Source organism: Homalodisca vitripennis, chromosome 4, assembly GCF_021130785.1.
Source record: "Homalodisca vitripennis isolate AUS2020 chromosome 4, UT_GWSS_2.1, whole genome shotgun sequence".
In the NCBI taxonomy this organism is placed as follows: Eukaryota; Metazoa; Arthropoda; class Insecta; order Hemiptera; family Cicadellidae; genus Homalodisca; species Homalodisca vitripennis.
In genome coordinates, this window is record NC_060210.1 from 178,674,283 (window position 1) to 178,691,329 (window position 17,047).

At 36.1% G+C, this 17,047-nt stretch overlaps 1 protein-coding gene across 1 annotated transcript in view; it reads left to right on the forward strand.

The window, feature by feature from the left end:
• Nucleotides 1–17,047, forward strand: part of LOC124360707 (rho GTPase-activating protein 7) — a 366,867-nt gene that overhangs the window by 61,885 nt on the left and 287,935 nt on the right. The window contains exon 2 of the mRNA XM_046814537.1: nucleotides 8,929–8,967. The gene's annotated coding sequence lies outside the window, so the exon portion shown is untranslated. The remainder of the gene's footprint in view (nucleotides 1–8,928; nucleotides 8,968–17,047) is intronic.

The following is a 17,047-nucleotide window of genomic DNA, read 5'->3' on the forward strand; positions in this document are numbered from 1 at the left end:
AGACTAAAATCAGCTGTCATCACCTAAGAAATCAGCCGACTTCCTTCACAGTTTCACCTAGCACCTAGCCAGCTGCAACTGAGTTGTGTTTAGTAATCTTGATGCGTTATTCCACCGCGTCCATTAGCACACGCAACCCTTATGTATTAGTTACTTAATATATTTTTTCTTACATATTGGTTACGATTGGAATTTAATAGAAAGACTAACAATCAGCTGTCATCACCTAAGAAATTCCAGCTGACTTCCTTTCACAGTTTCACCTAGCACCTAGCCAGCTGCAACTGAGTTGTTTAGTAATCTTGATGCGTTATTCCACCGCGTCCATTAGCACACGCAACCCTTATGTATTAGTTACTTAATATATTTTTTCTACATATTGGTTACGATTGGAATTTAATAGAAAGACTACAATCAGCTGTCATCACCTAAGAAATCAGCTGACTTCCTTCACAGTTTCAACCTAGCACCTAGCCAGCTGCAACTGAGTTGTTTAGTAATCTTGATGCGTTATTCCACCGCGTCCATTAGCACACGCAACCCTTATGTATTAGTTACTTAATATAATTTTTTCTTACATATTGGTTACGATTGGAATTTAATAGAAAGACTACAATCAGCTGTTCAATCACCTAAGAAATCAGCTGACTTCCTTCACAGTTTCACCTAGCACCTAGCCAGCTGCAACCGAGTTGTTTAGTAATCTTGATGCGTTATTCCACCGCGTCCATTAGCACACGCAACCCTTATGTATTAGTTACTTAATATATTTTTTCTTACATATTGGTTACGATTGGAATTTAATAGAAAGACTACAATCAAGCTGTCATCACCTAAGAAATCAGCTGACTTCCTTCACAGTTTCACCTAGCACCTAGCCAGCTGCAACCGAGTTGTTTAGTAATCTTGATGCGTTATTCCACCGCGTCCATTAGCACACGCAACCCTTATGTATTAGTTACTTAATATATTTTTTCTTACATATTGGTTACGATTGGAATTTAATAGAAAGACTAAAATCAGCTGTCATCAACCTAAGAAATCAGCTGACTTCCTTCACAGTTTCACCTAGCACCTAGCCAGCTGCAACCGAGTTGTTTAGTAATCTTGATGCGTTATTCCACCGCGTCCATTAGCACACGCAACCCCTTAATGTATTAGTTACTTAATATATTTTTTCTTACATATTGGTTACGATTGGAATTTTAATAGAAAGACTACAATCAGCTGTCATCACCTAAGAAATCAGCTGACTTCCTTCACAGTTTCACCTAGCACCTAGCCAGCTGCAACCGAGTTGTTTAGTAATCTTGATGCGTTATTCCACCGCGTCCATTAGCACACGCAACCCTTATGTATTAGTTACTTAATATATTTTTTCTTACATATTGGTTACGATTGGAATTTAATAGAAAGACTACAATCAGCTGTCATCACCTAAGAAATCAGCTGACTTCCATTCACAGTTTCACCTAGCACCTAGCCAGCTGCAACCGAGTTGTTTAGTAATCTTGATGCGTTATTCCACCGCGTCCATTAGCACACGCAACCCTTATGTATTAGTTACTTAATATATTTTTTCTTACATATTGGTTACGATTGGAATTTAATAGAAAGACTACAATCAGCTGTCATCACCTAAGAAATCAGCTGACTTCCTTCACAGTTTCACCTAGCACCTAGCCAGCTGCAACCGAGTTGTTTAGTAATCTTGATGCGTTATTCCACCCGCGTCCATTAGCACACGCAACCCTTATGTATTAGTTACTTAATATATTTTTTCTTACATATTGGTTACGATTGGAATGTAATAGAAAGACTAAAATCAGCTGTCATCACCTAAGAAATCAGCTGACTTCATTCACAGTTTCACCTAGCACCTAGCCAGCTGCAACCGAGTTGTTTAGTAATCTTGATGCGTTATTCCACCGCGTCCATTAGCACACGCAACCCTTATGTATTAGTTACTTAATATATTTTTTTCTTACATATTGGTTACGATTGGAATTTAATAGAAAGACTACAATCAGCTGTCATCACCTAAGAAATCAGCTGACTTCCTTCACAGTTTCACCTAGCACCTAGCCAGCTGCAACCCGAGTTGTTTAGTAATCTTGATGCGTTTATTCCACCGCGTCCATTAGCACACGCAACCCTTATGTATTAGTTACTTAATATATTTTTTCTTACATATTGGTTACGATTGGAATTTAATAGAAAGACTAAAATCAGCTGTCATCACCTAAGAAATCAGCTGACTTCCTTCACAGTTTCACCTAGCACCTAGCCAGCTGCAACCGAGTTGTTTAGTAATCTTGATGCGTTATTCCACCGCGTCCATTAGCACACGCAACCCTTATGTATTAGTTACTTAATATATTTTTTCTTACATATTTGGTACGATTGGAATTTAATAGAAAGACTAAAATCAGCTGTCATCCTAAGAAATCAGCTGACTTCCTTACAGTTTCACCTAGCACCTAGCCAGCTGCAACCGAGTTGTTTAGTATCTTGATGCGTTATCACCGCGTACATTTGCACACGCAACCCTTACTTAATATATTTTTTCTTACATATTGGTTAACGAAAATGGGAATAGAAAGACTAAAATCAGCTGTCATCACCTAAGAAATCAGCTGACTTCCTTCACAGTTTCACCTAGCACCTAGCCAGCTGCAACCGAGTTGTTTAGTAATCTTGATGCGTTATTCCACCGCGTCCATTAGCACACGCAACCCTATTTGGCACGCACAGCGGGGTCCGGCTTCAGACTAAACAGCTAGACCAGGAACAGTCCCAGTTATTGAGAGCTTGTGCAAGACCTGCTAAAGGACATGCTAAACAAGCTATTGCGTATTTCATTATAACAGGCACTATGTTACTACTCACGATGGTTCCGATCATTCGCTTGAGGTTTAAAGAGTGCAAACTCTTACTGAGTATATTTCTTTATGAATGTAATACTTCTGTTCTTATCTATTCATATTCCGTTTAAGCAATATTGCATACGATAATAGTAAAGATACACTGGACTTATGAGAAATTTCAACAATTTTCATCGATGTTCCAGTTGACTTCTTAAATCTCAATTACCGTGCAGTAGTTGAGTAATTTATTGTTGTTTGTTAATCTTTATTTTTATTTTTTGTTATGTATTGGATATTTATAACTTGTTATATCTTTGGATACTTATTATTTATTATCAAATTTTTGTATAGGCCTACCTATTTTGTTACTTTATGTAGATTTTTTATCTGATTGTATTAATTTTTTTTTCCCGCTGTATTCTACCATCTATGCTTGTCTTTGTAAATTGGCTGCTGCCGTTGGAAATAAATAAATAAATAAGTAGTAAAAACTAATCATTTGTACTTGCGTTACTGTTTTATATCTTGAGATAGAAACAGTATGAGTTAGTAGTACCAAATGAAGTCTATTTATTGTAAATTAACTGATTGCATAAAACTGTATGCACGCGCACGCCATGACTCGTCAACAACACTGTACTATGTATTCATCTCATAAACGATTCCGCCGAATAATTTTATCGTGGAATGAAAACAACAGACTTTTCAGAAGGTTAGTACATACACAATGTAGTACAGACGTCTTGGCCTTGAGGAAACTTGAGGAAGAATCATCCCCTAACCGATATGGTTTGAAGAGACTACATGTGGAAAACGCCGTGCCGGTTTCTTCTTCTTCAGTGAAATGACTGAACTGAGCGTCCATCAAGGTTGCTCATGAAGGTTGTATTACAGGGTTTCGGTAGGAGGTAGCTTCGATTTTCCACACATATCCTGAATATGATGTACCTCCGTAAACCGCGTAAGGGGTTTAAGTGCAAAATAATTTACACAGATTCATGTCCAATTGCATTAACAAATCACGCCCAGATCGAATTCAAGTAGCATCTGACCTGTTGTATTTGATCAGTTTTGTGTGACTTTAACCATTGTAAATGGACCCTTAATTTCCGTTTATTTTGAGTGTTTTTATGTGCCCAAATAATAAACTCAATACTGTATGTGCGAACAAAGCTTTTCCAGATAATGTTGAAAACACTTTAAAACCCATTTTTTACAATTAAACACTCACGCCTTTCTTCAAAGTTACGTGATGGGTTGAAGTCTGGGTGTGATTTCTAAGCAGTCTTCACCTTCGAACCTGATACTAACTGAACCAGACCACGTCGTGTGAACAAGTGGTCAGCCCTGTTTCTCAGAGAAGCTGTCAAAATTTCAGATAGGTGACCTTCAAACTCAATACGGTGATTTAATTGCTGGCATTTTAGTGCCCGGTATTAGTAAAAGTAGATGATCAAATTGTAAACTACTGGAACAGAACACTACATTACATGGATCTCCAGAGAGGAAAGTAATAGCCCTGACGGTTGATGCCGTGCTGAAGGACCGCGCCAAATGCCAAGTGACCGCGAGCTCGGACGACGCGACTCGCCTGTCATCTTGTGCCGCTCCGCTTTCCTCGTTCCCACAACGTCGTTTGACGGTCATTAAATTCGTCGCGGGCGATTATAGGAGTTGCCGAAATCTGGAGACGTGCCCAGCGACATCGAAGGACGTGACACGTTCTCGTCATTTGACGTTAGATTTTAGTTGCATTGTTTTATCAAAATGTAAAGAACAACGCACGTTTTACAGATTATTTACATTACTCTTTATTACCGGCTGAATACACTACGGTAGGTAAGGAGCAAATGGAACGTAGTTTAGTGATAATGTGAGGGTCCACCAAAAACACTCCAGGGATGTCGCGACTGAAGGACGTTTCCGACAACTTATCTAACGCTCGCCGCGCCGATTCATGTTCATGTCTAATGAGGTCGTACACCATGTGGAAAGTGTGCCGCTCTGTCTATTGTTTGGAAATGGACGGAACCGGATATGACAATGAGTGAGGAAACGTCACGTGATACGGAGGATCCGCCCTGGGTGACGTCAGAACCCCGGCCCGTGACGTCGTGGGTCGGGTCGGGTTGAATCCAAAGGGCGATGACAGCATGTGACTTTCACTGTCAAGTGTGGCTGTGACCCTAAATAACTGACAATTGCGTTACGTCACCGGAAAGGTCAAGGATTATTCCAATTGTGTGTCCCTTACGTGTACAGTCCATATAACATGTTTCTTTTTAGAAATTAGAGGGATGTTCCTCAAAGCAGAATCGTAATAAGGTCCGTACATTTAAAATCTAATAAGCGATTAAATTTAGATTCTTGCAAAAGGTATAGTGAAACTGCTCCTAAAACATCTCCATAAAATTCCATTTATTTACGTTGATTGGTTCCCGAAAGCTTTTACTTTTCCTTGTTCTGTGCTCTATCCTAAGTGGTCAAAGCAGTAAAAGTGTCAGCGTGGAACCATCATAAAATTAGAAAACGACTTTCGCAATGCCTTTTTAACAGGCCGGAGATTTCGTTGGAATTTGGACGCAACTAAAGTCTGAGATTCCCAACAACTAACCAGCCATAAAGTCGTTTGACCCTTGATATAAAAGCCAACAATCGCTCTCAGTTTCCAGGAACTCAGTCTGTGTCAGTGACGCGCTCTCAAATCTGTCAGTTCAGACATATAAATATATTTCTGGTGGTCTAATATCTCATTAATTTGTTATAAAACCCTCATTTGCCTATATCGTTACGATCTTACAACTATTACGGTCATAACTATCTCATAATCTTATAACTATTATACTAAATACTATCTTATAATAACAAAATAAACATATTCTTCATGAGTCAAGTATTGTATGAACATACCAGTATGATTAAAAAGCCTATTTTTTTCCAAAAATTTTTAAATTATTATTCTAGTGGCTAATTTAACATCAAATCACTAGTGCCATGTAGTACAGCAGTTAATTGTAGTGTTTATATTCTATTTTAATTTACCTACTTTTTGTTATTTTTATCGAATTGGCCCCTTTACAGCAATTTCTTTACAAACGATACAAAGTCATTTATTGGTAGTTTTTTAATTTTTAGATTCGTTCGTGTGGTCTGTTTTTCTTTCAAAACACGAATAAGTATCATATTTTTCAGTGCAAGCATTGATAACCAAACGTAATTGAACAAGTAGAATAAATAAGAATTAATTTTACTCTCTTTCCTACAGTTTACATTCCAACCTTGATAGGGTAAAGTTAGGAAACATTTGGCGTTCTGGTGAAACACGGAAATATTTTCTGATAGCTGTTATGATTCATTGTCATTTTTATTCGAAGTTTAGAACGAAATACGTGATTTCTGTTACCCAATCCAAAAAAACATACAACAGCTGAGATTTTAGAACAATGGATTGATAAAGAACATAATTCTATCATGGATTGTGGGGACCAACAATCAAGGTTATCAATCCGTCAGTTCGCTGTGATTATATTGCCCATCCTAAATCAAAATACTATTTTTAACGCATAGATCATTGTTTCTAAATCTCCATGAATCAAGTAAGTATCACATTTAAAATCTTCGTTGACACAATTAAATTTTTAAATTAGGAAAATTGAAGTATTATTAATAAAATTTAGGTCTCAATATAAGAATGGAAGTTTCAATTGATCCTGCAGTATCTAAAAAGCTACAATATTCAATATTTATACGTGGAATTCTGCAGACTGTCACAGTGATTTGTTTACAATTAAAACCCTGTATATCATTAAACACTCATATTTATATTATAATATTTTTAGGTCCTGTTATTTTTACACTGTTTTTAAACATATGAGACTTTTTGGCTCTTTAAATTCAATCTTTGTATTACAATTTACAAGATTAATGTCTGTTTAATTTAAAATCAGTAAACTGTCCTCAATCATAATCAGGAGGACACGTTCTCTAATTGCCATAGCTACTAAAGGCTTGTGATTTTTGGTCTTTGATATAGTGTAGACACCCAGAGCTAAATTTATATTGTTTAAACACACAATGTAATTTTTTATCGATCTATGAAACTTCCTTAAAGAATACGTTTGTGGCAGGTCTAAGTGAGAGTTCTGAAGAACTAATATACAGGATTTGACGTTAAATACAGCGGAGAAAACCGTAAACAATATCCGAAAATACCATGTGATAATCATAATAACATATGTGACTGCAACCGAGAACTTTGCTTTAATATCAATTGCTAGGCCTATGCGCTGAAAATAACATCATGCGATCGATATCGCCTTATAATATGATTTGTAAAAACGTCCAATAGCCTAACTCAGTCGACTTACTCTGTCAATGTATGACGGCTTGCTGACAATCCTTCAGTCCTTATCTTTTGTTGACTGTTTACGGAAGATAGTTTTATCTCGAAAAGATGTTGTGATGAGTCTATTAGTTCGCGGAAGTGTGTACATTACAAGAAGGAGCGAGTTTGTTCATTTACACTATTTACGGTTTTAACTGATAATACGTAGGACATTATCTTCTGAAAACCCTCCATTGAATGAGCAGTACTCATTTTTTTAACCAGCTGAGCTTAATCAACGTCTGGTGTTGTAAGCAAAGTAATGTATTGTAAGGAAAAGATATGGAAAAATGGTTAATTTTACTTAATTGGCTTTAAGTGTTCTGTTACTAATGCAATTAAAAGGTCTATACGCTTGTGCAGCAATTTATTTAGAGCCTTGGTGATTAAACGAATATATCAGTATTGACCTTGTACAGTATTGTAATCTTGAGAGAGAGATATCACTTGTTACATTTTGCCACTTGTTCGTATATACACAGTGTGACAAGTATAGATACACTTTGTTTAGTTTTTAATGGATAAAGATGGAGGGATGGAAATCGGGACACTTTTGTAAAAAAATATAACTTTGTAGTCACTGTAACAACTTTGCCCATCCCAAAATCCCAAAATGGGATTTGGGGGGAGCTCAAGTTTTTTAAATTTAAAGACCCATTGAGTGACTTTTCATTTAAAAGGTCTTGCGTGATAAAAGAAGAAGAACAGTGAAAATTAGAGCTTTCTATCTCAATCCAGTACAAAGTGGCAATTCATTATGTAATATCACAGGTTAAACTATTCGCTTAAACATAATAGTATAACTATTGGATTATTATTATATTAAATACAATAATCCAATTACTAACTTTACACAAATTACCGAAGGAGCCTGAAACAGGCCAAATTTCAAAATGTCTTGATGTACATTTTTAGGGAAGGTGTTTGATAAAAAAAAACGTAGTTTAAATCGGTTGATCGGTTCTTCCTGTTGACTGAACTAGTTATGAACTAGTTATAACTGGAAAAACCTAAGCTTTTAGCCGATTTCACTTTAGAATTATTTTAAACAAATAAATGTTAAAACATGAATGTGTATCGAAATGGTAGTTGACATGGCCTACAGTAGGTAGTAACAATCCTAGCTTTATAGTGTAACTCTTAATTAATGTGCTACAAAAACATTGTTTAGGGCATGAAAATGTTTTTTTAATAATATTTCAAGTTTGAGCATAACAGTGCGTTAACTATAATGATCGTACAAAATATATTTACGCGATTAATTAATGACATGGGCAGTTTTATAAGGTTGTCACAGATCTTACAAACTTCCTTATGTCCTTATTCATTATAACATTAAAATTTATTCATAAAATTAAGATATAATAAGTGGCGTACGATAATTTAAACTTTTAGACTAACATTTTAGACAGTGTTTCTAAGATTAAATTTTGCACTTTGAAATTAAGTAATTTATAATATTGCAGTGCTTGGATCTAAGTCCTCGTGATAAAATTAAAATGTAATTGATAGTTAGATAGTTGTTAACTGTACAGAACGACACGGGATGCCGGGTGTTGCATCACGAACAACTGCTAGCCTTTGTGATATGGTGTGGCCAGGGTGAGAGTGAGGCCCAGTTATGTTATCAGATGCTGCTGTAATTGTAGAGGAGTAATAAAGCTGTTGGTGTTACAGATGACTGCCGACCCCCAGCGCCAAGGCCGCCGCCATTGCGTAAGTAGCTAACGTAATCACGTCATAGGTTAATTCTACAATGACTGATAGCACAGGCTTAATTTTGTAGTTTATGCTATTTAGATACCAAGGCAACGTACGTCAAGTGCTACTTGGAAATGCATTTTCTAAGAAACCTGGATTACAATAGTACACGATGTGATGTTAATCGCGTGAACGTATTCTGAAAGTGGTGCAATCGGTTGTTTTCATGGAACAACTTTTTTCACATTTCGGACAAAATGTTGGTTACAGCCTTATACAACAATACCATTCTAAAGATAAGGACATTTTTTTATGTATATACGATAATTGCAATTAAAAGGAAAATTTTAGGGGTATCTTATAATTAGGTTCAAAGCAATACGGTTACAGATAAGAATATAATTTTTTACATTGTTGACATAAAATTATATGGAAGGAATAAACGGGGTTTTAGTCAAGAAATATTCAATTGTCTTATTTTATAAATTATTATAAAACCGTTTCTTCCTATACCTTTAGCTCATTTATATATACTGTACAAAATATAAATTTTAATCCTTTTTTATTTGGCTTACAAATGGCTTAGATGTCCCACTTCAAATACCTGTAGTTCTTAATGGAGTGATCAAACTATTTTACGCTGTCTCTTTAGGGATTTTATAATAAACAATTATGACGTTAAAATAAAAAAAAATCATCTCAACAAAAACTCGGTTTCATCACTGCAACAAATCTTGGTGTATTTGGAATATGAATTAATTATAAAAATCTTTTTAATAAAATGCTTAAAAAAGTATCTATAAAAATAAATTAGTGTAATTACTTTTTAGTAGGTACCCTTAGATTTGATTTAGTTTAGTAAAATAATGTAACATTTTTTAATTGGGTCTTTCTTCGTATGTTTATATAGTCGTGTGTTCGCTATTAAAACGCTATTGATTAGGACTAAAGTAATTTAGCCATTTCCATTAGCGTTCCGTATTGAAGTAGTTGTACGTTTGTAACAAACAATTTTCTATTTGTAGAAATTTTACTATTGTGTTTAACCATAATTATTTGACTCACTGTTACACAAACAAAATGCACAAGAATATTGTATTACCTGAGAGTGTTTACGCAGTCCTAGAGCGATGCACTTTATACGCTCTTTGAAAGTGTTTGTTTATTCTTCTCTCCATCCATAAACCTTTCGTTGAGAGTGACGGATATTCTCTCCTCCCTGAGATCATTAATAGACTTTCTAAAACTAAAGTGTATTATGTACAGAGTGTTTATTTTACATTACATTCAGTAATTTTCTATAGTAATACGTAACTGTTTAGGTAAAATATCATCATTCCTGAAACCTCCGACTAAGTAATATGAGATTAAGGAATGGTCTTGGAAATGGCTTATTATTCCAATAGCTACTCAATATCGGTTCACTGAAATAAACATCCTCTTGTACATTTTATAATCTTATTAACTTATACGTGAGTTGTGTAGAAATTAAAAGGGAACCGTGTAACCAAAAAATCGAAAAATTGTCAATTTTCAGGTTATAATTTAAAATAATTCTACTCTTTTTCCTGTTTAAAATGATGTATAAATTATAAAAATATGATAAGTATAAATGCTTGAAACAATTTTTTGAAGTTTGCTATACACTGAGAAATGTTTCATTGAGGAGAATCATCATGGTGTAAATATCAGCAAAATAAACAAAAATATGACCATACTTCACATTTTCATCTGCCTGAAGCTATCATGGAGGTTTTAAAGCCTATATACAAGGATCTAGCTGCACCTGATTTACTAAAAAAATGCTTGCATGGAAAAAGCCAGAACCCCAATGAATCCTTCAACAATGTAGTATGGAACCGAATTCCGAAGAATACATTTGTTCAACTAAAAAACACTTCAACTGGGAGCTTATGATGCAGTTAGTGCCTTCAACAAAGGAAACATCAGCAAGTGCTTGGTTCTGAATAATTTGGGCCTTCAAGTTGGAAAACACATTCTGCAAAAGTATTCAAAACCTTCGATGACCAGCGCATATGGAGAGCGGATCGACTAAATGCAGAAATTCAAAAAAAAGCCAGACAGTCAAAACAACTATCTAAAAAGAAACTGGAGGAGTTGTATGCTGAGGAAGAGGGGCCAGACCAACCATCATATGCATCTGGATCGTATTAAATAAATAGGTAATGTCAAAAATTCTCTTTGTTTTCTTTCTTTTGCGTTTTCCGAAAGTTTACTTTTTTATTATGTATGTACCTTTTTCTCAGCAACCATACAAGATATCAAGATACAGTTTTTGTTGTTGTGTTTGTCTTATAGCCTTCTACATTTTTATAACTTTTGGTTGTTGTAAATTATACCTAAGAATTTTTTTACAAAATTAAAACATATTTTTTTTTAAATAATTTTGTTTACACTTACAAAAAAAATTAACAAAACTCCTACTATGAACCAATTATTACAAAAAGTTATAAATGTGTACAAAAAGGTGTATAGTACATAGGGTAAAAATTTGCAAGCACACATTTTTTATAGTTTTTGAGAAAAAGGTACATTAATTTGGCAAAATTAACATGGGAAATGCATGAATGAGGTCTTTAAAACTATAGTATCTTTAACTATGTGGAATGTTGTGTCAAAAGAGTTATATCACCACAGTTAGGAAAAAGCCTGTTGCCACTTTAAAACATTTCGGCTAAGAACTATGTATCGGCAAACAGTACTAAATATATTACTAGAAATAAATATCCTGAGCACAGAAATTTTGTGTCCCCCCCCCATATCCGTGAATATCCCTGTTTTTGTTAATATTATAGAACTATAGAGCTTTCAAACTCTGTTGAGCAATTAATTAATTGTAATCCACTTTACGATGAACACAACTTCAACAAAACGGACTTCATTTAACATAGGGTTGCTAACACGAGTTCAAATAACTAACTGTATTATAGTAATGACACTAATGACCTCAGTAAGTTAGCTAAATCAATTTTGTCGTATGTAGTTGCATGCACTCGGATTTTGTGACAACTTATTAAGCGCAGTCGTCATTAACAGTCATGCACCATAAAGTGTCTAGTTGACGTTAACGATAATCGCCAAACCTGTACCGTACGTAATCCGCTGGGAACTCATTCTTTATGGTTATCAAATCGTGACGGTTGAGCAAACAAATCGTGGAAATATAACTGTTTAAGCTGTTTTGAGAGTAACAGATTTTGCAGCAATTAATTATTTACTTTATACATGTAGTCTTGGTTACGTTAAGTTACAAAAAATTAGTATGGATTGTTACAACAGCACAGTATATGAAACAGCGAAAATTACATTAGTGCTGTTAAAATTAGTGAAATGAATTCAGATCTTGGACTTTTATCCGTAATTGTAAACGTAGTTCAAATCGGTGATAATCGTGATAAAGCAAAGAAATAAATGAGTTATGTATGACAATATCAAATTCCAAATGAATCCTGAATGTGAAGCACGACACCTGATCTGTCGTAGCATCGTAGAAGAAGCCAGCTCTTCATATGCAACAGTAAAGAACTGCCAATTACTGTCATTTGTGCTAATTCAATTCTTACAAATTTAAATTTTTTGTTGCACCATTCTTGTCTTAACCCCTTCAACATACACAACGATGACTAAATTTAAGATTTTTCGGGGATTCCTTTAGACCCCCCCCCCCTACCAACATTGTGGCGTTTACCACTTTATTTTTGTTGGCCGATGGACGGGCCGGCAGCAGTTTCCCTACAGCTGGTCGAGTCGTCTGCTTTTCCAGATGGTTAACCTCTTATTCTAGATGTTTCATTGGAATTCTGCCTGTTTTGGTTTGTTCTAGTGTTCAGGCTTCTAGATTTCTGGAATTAGGTTTTCTCGCTCTCTTCTCTTCAGGCTTCCGTAGGGCGAGGACGTTCGACGAGTTTCAGTGGTCGGAGTTGAAAATCAAAGCTGGCTGCCCGCTCCCTCGACGAACCGGCACGGTGTTTTGGTGTTAATATCGTGGCCTACCTTCCAATCAACGTTCCACGACCTTATTTAATTAATTAGGGCCCAGTCATTCCAAATTCAGTGTACGTTCGTCACAACATAAGGTTCGGAGTGGTGAAGTTCAATAGTAATTTCAATTGTGAGGTAAATTCCTACTTATATACATACTTCAAACAAGAACTACTATTTCAAATGATGAAATTATTTAAGGAAATGATATGCATACAGTATATAGTGATGCCTCAGCGACACACTGGGTTACAAGCCTGTAGATCCGGTCAACGACCACGCCGCCAATTCAATCGTTACAATGAACAGCCATCAATCCCCATTTGCGGCAGGAAGGAACCCAACATTTGCGGTATCCTAAGATGATTCCAAGGTCACCGCCGATTGACCTCGGCTCGAGGGCCCGCGGTCAGCCACCACAACCGTAATAGTCGTAATTGGAATGGAGACCGCGAGCTCATTTTTTACTGATGCCAATCGCGTTTAACGTGATCACCCTTCGAATGTGCTAACCTAAATCGTCGAAAATAATAATTCCGCTGTGCAACGCTTATCGTTATACGCTTATTTACCGCCTCAACGTATTTTTACGTTATCTGATACATAATAACTGATTTTATTACCAAAAATGACGGAGAAAATACCTCAGGCCACACAAAGATGGAGATTATCCATAGGCTTATGTTTTATACCTATAAAATAACAATAAAAGGCGTCGTCTACTAATATGCAGCATCAGATTCTAAAATAACAAATTTATAACAACTCGTTTATCACACGTGTAACTGCTTGGAAAATATATATTTTCTTACATGCACTTCCAGATAAACACTTTCGTCGGATAATATGTTATACTATCCAGACCACATACATAAAAATTAATCAAATTAATTAATCAATAATATTTTATAATTCCTTACAAGTGCAGCTTAAAATTTATTTACTCGTTACTACGAGCATACTCGTGACAATATGTTATTTATATTTACGTCATAAATGTTAATTATCACATAGTAATTCTTTTCTATTTTTGGTTTTGAAACACTAGATAGTGTACTAAATAATTTTTAACCCTAACGTGTGAATGTAACATTTGGATATTCTTCACACGTACGCATCTTCACACTTACCAGCGAAGAGAGGGTTATCGTTTTATTCAGTCAATATCTCTACTCATGGGTAATCAATACTGTATGATTATTTCAGTCTATTATACGTTTTTATGGCATCATTATCGGTATATTTAAAAATCTATAATGTGTGTGTGTGTGTGTGTGTGTGTGTGTGTGTGTGTGTGTGTGTGTGTGTGTGTGTGTGTGTGTGTGTGTGTAATTTGATTTGGGAACAGCACTAGGTAACTAACATGCCACCAAGGATATGCGTCCTAGTAGCAGCGGCCTAGGGGAGTCCCAATCCCCCGCAATAGTATACCCAGATTCCAGTGTGGGTGTGAATCTACCTAGACCCAGGCGCAATCGCTATTTGCTACTAATACTTTAGATAAAATAATTTGTTTATATGTTTGCAAGATAATTTGTTTATATTGTGCGTTATAGGCTGTTTAAATGGAGTTTATTACTTCCTAACCATTTTCCAAATTGGAATTCAACATTTTTACTTTTTATTGTATGTTTACAGGTAAAATTAGTAACATAAAAATCCATTAAAAATATTTGTTGATGATCTCCGAATATTTTTTATCTGTTGTTTAAAACTACAATGAGTGTTGGGTGTTCAGTGGTTTGAAGATTGCAGAACAAGCAAAGTAAATATTTTTTTTAGTTTTAAACGTTAACAAATAAATATCCATGTCGGCATTACAGGCCAGTCAGTGACGACAGTAGACGTGGCCTACTTACAAGGAATGTAGGGGAGACACTGTTTAAGCCCTAAGCCTATTCGCACCGTGTTGACTCTGATAAGGGCGGAAATAGCTTTGAACTAATGACTTGTCCCCACAGCTTCGTTTGTTCGGACCCGCCATAAAACAAGCCCAGACAAGACACTAGAGATAACAGTCCTCGTCCTACAGCGGGACTCTACCATAATAGTCGTATTTAGCCTCTTGGCGCCTTAACGTTATATCTCCGAGTGTTTCTTCAAGTCGATGTTATAGTTATACAATACGACAGCTATTTTGAGTATAATTTGTGGATGATATGGAGTGTAGAGACGGTTGGCGCATGAACGGTTAGGCGCGTGTGCGCATCATCTCTACCAGCCTGGAATGCATAATCAAAATATGCCAAGAGCTCTCTAGTTCTATCTCCAGCTCCAGCACCATGTGCTGCTCCAGGCTCTAGCTCACATCTGGCTCTCACGCTGGAGGAACATGAACAGATGGTGTCGGATAAGCTTCCACTCCGCCACCAACTGTCTGGAAATAGCGCCAGTATCAACAACATTGTTCATCCCGACACTGAATACCTCGGTTATTGTAGTGCTCTCCCTTGACGCGGCCGCGGATCAAAGTCAGAATTTGAATCTTCCACTACTCCCTCCAGGAAGGAACACCTCATATTCTGTACTATTATACACTGTTTGGGGCGATCGCTTATCTTTAAATTATCAATTTACATGTTTCGTTTCTTGTTTTTTACTCAGAAAATAAAACGCCAGTGGCTCAACTCGTAAATTTAGTAGAACTGATATATCGCTGAAAGGGCATTAGCTCCTAGAATACTATATTGCTTCCATTGAATTCACTTCGTGAGGGTCAAATATTTTGAAACAGGCCATGAATAATGTGAATGAATCCTAATATGTTTATATTTCAAAATTGTCAAGCTCTCAGTATTCATCCCTATTGGAGTATTAGCTCAGACCTGTATGATTGACATGAGTTTATATGTTATATAATACTCGTTTTCATAACTGGAGTGTAAATGTAGAATTTTTGTGAACATAGGGTCCCCTTATAACAACTTTAAATGCATCATAGTATAATACATAAAACTTAGTCATAGAGATTTAAACATAAAAAAACGATAGTTGAATAAGCTGATTGAATTGAAGTCCTTAATGAATCTACTGAACCGAAGCAATTGAGCATTAGAAGTCATTGAGGTCTTTAGTCGTTCAAGGTGGCATGCCTGCTTGGTATTCTGGAGACTCCTCGGAGACAATAGCGACTGAAGACAAGCTGTCACATTCCCTGGAGGACTCGCGCCAGGTGCTCGTCCAAGGCCGGTCACTTTACATGTGATCAGAGCCGGGTTGATAATCATCATTGCGTCTCATCATTGCGAAACGCTGGGCTACTCTATTCTCCAAACCTCTCAGGCAGTTTCTCTTACGTTCTATTCTCATGAACGGTAGTGAGTGACTCATCATTACGAAACGCTGGGCTACTCTATTCTCCAAACCTCTCAGGCAGTTTCTCTTACGTTCTATTCTCATGAACGGCAGTGAGTGACTCATCATTACGAAACGCTGGGCTACTCTATTCTCCAAACCTCTCAGGCAGTTTTTCTTACGTTCTATTCTCATGAACGGCAGTGAGTGACTCATCATTACGAAACGCTGGGCTACTCTATTCTCCAAACCTCTCAGGCGGTTTCTCTTACGTTCTATTCTCATGAACGGTAATGAGTGACTCATCATTACGAAACGCTGGGCTACTCTATTCTCCAAACCTCTCAGGCAGTTTCTCTTACGTTCTATCCTCATATACGGCAGTATCGAAATCTATTTTGAAGTACTTGAATTTAGTTTTACTATCTTCTACTTATTCAATTCAACTATCTATATTTTAGTGAACAGCCCGGAATAATAGTGCGAAGAACCAATTTGCACATTTTAAGCACACAACCTGGGTTTCCTTGTAATCAGTATAGAATTGCTCTTAAGAAAGAAATCGATTGTTAGCCACGGTAGTTTTGGTGGAGGGCGAAATGGTTGTATATCGAAAGGGTTAAAAATATCGAACTATAATATTGTCTCAGATTGTATTTTTCATACATTTATACTCTTAAAACCGGCCATCAGACATATAAGTAATATCACAGTTTATACATAAAGAGAAACGAAGTCGTGGTGACGGTCTTTATATTGTTAGTTAACGGCGATTTAATATTTATTTATGCGTTTAATG